This window comes from Carcharodon carcharias, chromosome 19 (assembly GCF_017639515.1).
Source record: "Carcharodon carcharias isolate sCarCar2 chromosome 19, sCarCar2.pri, whole genome shotgun sequence".
In the NCBI taxonomy this organism is placed as follows: Eukaryota; Metazoa; Chordata; class Chondrichthyes; order Lamniformes; family Lamnidae; genus Carcharodon; species Carcharodon carcharias.
The window spans coordinates 73,333,294-73,338,344 of record NC_054485.1 but is presented as its reverse complement, the minus strand read 5'-3'; positions in this window follow the sequence as shown (position 1 = coordinate 73,338,344).

The window sequence follows — 5,051 nt, the reverse complement described above, 5'->3', positions numbered from 1 at the left end:
AAACTGCGGATGCTGGAAATCCAAAACAAAAACAGAATTACCTGGAAAAACTCAGCAGGTCTGGCAGCATCGGCAGAGAAGAGAAGAGTTGATGTTTCGAGTCTTCATGACCCTTCAACAGAACTAGGTGAAATATAAGCTGGTTTAAGGTGGCAGAGCGGGGTGGGGGGGGGGGGGTGTGGTTGTAGAGACAAGCAAGCAGTGATAGAAGCAGATCATCAAAAGATGTCACAGACAAAAGAACACATAGGTGCTAAAGTTGGTGATATTATCTAAACGAATGTGTTAATTAAGAATGGATGGTAGGGCACTCAAGGTATAGCTCTAGTGGGGGTGGGGGAGCATAAAAGATTTTAAAATAATGGAAATAGGTGGGAAAAGAAAAATCTATATAATTTATTGGAAAAAACAAAAGGAAGGAGGAAGAAACAGAAAGGGGGTGGGGATGGAGGAGGGAGTTCAAGACCTAAAGTTGTTGAATTCAATATTCAGTCCGGAAGGCTGTAAAGTGCCTAGTCGGAAGATGAGGTGCTGTTCCTCCACTTTGCGTTGGGCTTCACTGGAACAATGCAGCAAGCCAAGGACAGACATGTGGGCAAGAGAGCAGGGTGGAGTGTTAAAATGGCAAGCGACAGGGAGGTTTGGGTCATTCTTGTGGACAGACTGCAGGTGTTCTGCAAAGTGGTTGCCCAGTTTACGTTTGGTCTCTCCAATGTAGAGGAGACCGCATTGGGAGCAACGAATACAATAGACTAAGTTGGGGGCAATGCAAGTGAAATGCTGCTTCACTTGAAAGGAGTGTTTGGGCCCTTGGACGGTGAGGAGAGAGGAAGTGAAGGGTCAGGTGTTACATCTTTTGCGTGGGCATGGGGAGGTGCCATAGGTGGGGGTTGAGGAGTAGGGGGGTGATGGAGGAGTGGACGAGGGTGTCCCGGAGGCAACGATCCCTACGGAATGCCGACATGGGGGGGGTGAAGGGAAGATGTGTTTGGTGGTGGCATCATGCTGGAGTTGGCGGAAATGGCGGAGGATGATCCTTTGAATGCAGAGGCTGGTGGGGTGATAAGTGAGGACAAGGGGGACCCTATCATGTTTCTGGGAGGGTGGAGAAGGCGTGAAGGCGGATACGCGGGAGATGGGCCGGACATGGTTGAGGGCCCTGTCAACGACTGGGGGTGGAAAACCTCGGTTAAGGAAGAAGGAGGACATGTCAGAGGAACTGTTTTTGAAGGTAGCATGATCGGAACAGATTCGATGGAGGCGAAGGAACTGAGAGAATGAGATGGAGTCCTTACAGGAAGCTGGGTGTGAGAAGCTGTAGTCGAGGTAGCTGTGGGAGTCGGTAGGCTTGTAATGGATATTGGTGGACAGTCTATCACCAGAGATTGAGACAGAGAGGTCAAGAGAGGGAAGGGACGTGTCAGAGATGGACCACGTGAAAATGATGGGGGGGTGGAGATTGGAAGCAAAATTAATAAATTTTTCCAAGTCCCGACGAGAGCATGAAGCAGCACTGAAGTAATCATCGATGTACCGGAGAAAGAGTTGTGGAAGGGAGCCGGAGTAGGACTGGAACAAGGAATGTTCCACATACCCCATAAAGAGATAGGCATAGCTGGGGCCCATGCGGGTACACATAGCCACACCTTTTACTTGGAGGAAGTGAGAGGAGTTGAAGGAGAAATTGTTCAGTGTGAGAATAAGTTCAGCCAGACGGAGGAGAGTAGTGGTGGATGGGGATTGTTCGGGCCTCTGTTCGAGCCTCTGTTCGAGGAAGAAGCTAAGGGCCCTCAGACCATCCTGGTGGGGGATGGAGGTGTAGAGGGATTGAACATCCATGGTGAAGAGGAAGCGGTTGGGGCCAGGGAACTGGAAATTGTTGATGTGACGTAAGGTGTCAGAGGAATCACGGATGTAGGTGGGGAGGGACTGAACAAGGGGAGAGAGAAGGGAGTCAAGATAATGAGAAATGAGTTCTGTGGGGCAGGAGCAAGCTGACACGATCGGTCTACCAGGACAGTTCTGTTTGTGGATTTTGGGTAGGAGGTAGAAGCGGGCTGGCCGAGTTTGGGCGACTATCAGGTTGGAAGCTGTGGGAGGAAGATCCCCAGAGGAGATGAGGTCAGTGACAGTCCTGGAAACAATGGCTTGATGTTCAGTGGTGGGGTCATGGTCCAGGTTGAGGTAGGAGGAAGTGTCTGTGAGTTGACGCTCAGCCTCCGTGAGGTAGAGGTCAGTGCTCCAGACAACAACAGCACCACCCTTGTCAGCAGGTTTGATGACAATGTCAGGGTTGGACCTGAGAGAACGGAGTGCAGTAAGTTCAGAAAGAGATTAGAATGGGTGAGAGGAGCAGAGAAATTGAGACGATTAATGTCGCGCCGACAGTTCTCAATGAAAAGATCAAGAGAAGGTAAGAATCCAAAGGGAGGGGTCCAGGTGGAGGGAGAATATTGGAGGTGGGTAAAAGGATCCGTTGAACGGGGAGAAGACTCCTGCCTAAAGAAGTGAGCCCAGAGATGAAGACGGCGGAAGAAGAGTTCAGCATCATGCCGACCCCGAAATTCATTGAGGTGAGGGCGTAAGGGTATGAAACTAAGTCCTTTGCTGAGCACTGAACGTTCAGCATCTGAGAGGGGAAGGTCAGGGGGTATAGTGAATACACGGCTGGGGCTGGGATTGGAAGATGGGGTGGGGACGGAGGGATAGGCAGGGGTGGAGGGTCCTAGATGGGTGTTGGTGTCGATGAGTTGTTGGAGCTTGCGTTCATTAGCACTTGAGAGCAAAAGTTTCTTGTTGAGGCATCGGATGAGACGAAGAATAAAATGAAACTGGGGGCACGCGCAGCTTTGAAAAAGGGTACGGCGGTGCTGCTGGAGGGAGAGGTTGAGTGTGTTCATATGGCGGCGCATGGCACTGAGTGTGGATTTCAGGATGCGACGGGAGAATCTAACTATTGCCCCTTGACATTCAGTGGCATTACCATCACTGAATCCTCCACTATCAACATCCTGGGGTTACCATTGACCAAAAACTGAACTGGAAGAGCCATATGAAGACCTTGACTATAAAAGCAGTTCAGAGGCTAGGAATTCTGCAGTGAGTAACTCACCTCCTGACTCCCCAAAGCTTGTCCACCATCTACAAGGCACAAGTCAGGAGTGTGATGGGATACTCTCCACTTTCCTGGATGACTGCAGCTCCAACAACATTCAAGAACATCAAGACCATCCAGGACCAAGCAGCCCACTTGAGTGGCACCCCATCCACCACATAAAACATTCATTCGTTCCACCACTGACAAATAGTAGCAGCAGTATGTACCACCAATAAGATGCCCTGTTCCTAACTCACTAAGGCGCCTTCTTAAGCAACTTCCAAACCCACGACCTCTACCACCTTGAAGGACAAGGGCAGCAGATGCATCGGATCACCACCACCTGGAATTTCCCCTCCAAACCTCACACCATCCTGAATTTGGAACTATATTGCTGTTCCTTCACAGATGCTGGGTCAAAATCCTGGAACTCCCTCCCTAACAGCATTGTGGATGTACCTACAGCACTGCAGTGGTTCAAGAAAGTAGGTCACCACCACCTTCTTAGGGGTAATTAGGGATGAGCAATAAAAATGGTAGCCTACCAGTGACACTCACATCCCGTGAAAGAATTAAAATAGCAATGGTAATGCCAGGTCAAGGGGAGATGGTTAGATTCTCTCTTGTTGGAGATGGTCACTGCCTGGCATTTGTGATGTGAATGTTATTTGCCAATTATCAACCCAAGTCTGAATGTTGTCCAGGTCTTCCTGTATATGGACACGGACTGCTTCAGTATCTGAGGAGTCACAAATGGTTCTGAACATTATGCAACTGTCAGTGAAAATCCCCACTTTTGACCTTATGAGGGAAGGAAGGTCATTGATGAAGCAGCTGAAGATGGTTGGGCCGAGGACAATACCCTGAGGAACCCCTGCAGTGATGTCCTGGGGGTGAGTTAATTGACCTCCAACCACCTCAATTGTCTTCCTTTGTGCTAGGAATGACTCCAACCAATGGAGAGCTTTCCCCTGATTCCTATTGACTCCAGTTTTGTTGGGGCTACTTGGTGCAACACTAGGTCAAACGCTGCCTTGATGTCAAGGGCAGTCGCTCTCACCTTCCCTCTAGAGTTCAGCTCTTTTGTCCATGTTTAGATCAAGGCTTAATGAGGTTTGCGGCTGATTGGCCCTGGCAGAACCCAAACTGAGCATTAGCAGGTTACTGATAGCACTGATGATGACCCCTTCCATCACTTTGCTGACGATTGAGAGTGTACTGATGGGGCATAATTGGCCGGGTTGGATTTGTCTTGCTTTTTGTGGACAGGACATAACCGGGCAATTTCCCAGAGTGGCGAGTAGATGCCAGTATTGTAGATGTACTGGAATAACTTGCCTCAGGGCATGGCAAATTCTGGAGCACAAGTCTTCTGTACCTTTGCTGGAATGGTGTCAGGGCCCATAGCCTTTGCTGTTTCCACTGCTTTCAGCTGTTTCTTGATATCACGTGGAGTGAATCAAATTGGCTGAAGACTGGCATCTGTGATGTGGGCGACCTCCGGAGGAGGCTGAGATGGATCATCCACTCTCACTTCTGGCTGAAGGTGGTTGAAAGTGCTTCAGCCTTGTCTTTTGCACTGATGTGCTGGGCTCCTTCATCATTGAGGATGGGGATACTTGTGGAGCCTCCTCCTCCAGTTAGTTGTTTAATTGTTCATCAGCATTCATGGCCGTAGGTTGCAGGACTGCAGAGCTTAGATCTGATCTTACCCATTCCTTGTGGGATCGCTTAGCTCTGTCTCTCACTTGCTGCTTCTGCAGCTTGGCATCCAAGTAGTCCTGTGCTGCAGCTTCACCAGTGTGACCCCTCATTTTTAGGTATGCCTGGTGCTGCTCCTGGCATGCCCCCTTGCACTCCTCATTGAAACAGGGTTGATCCCCCAGCTTGATGGTAATGGTAGAGTGGGGGATATGCCGGGCCATGAGGTTACAGATTGAGGTTGAGTACAATT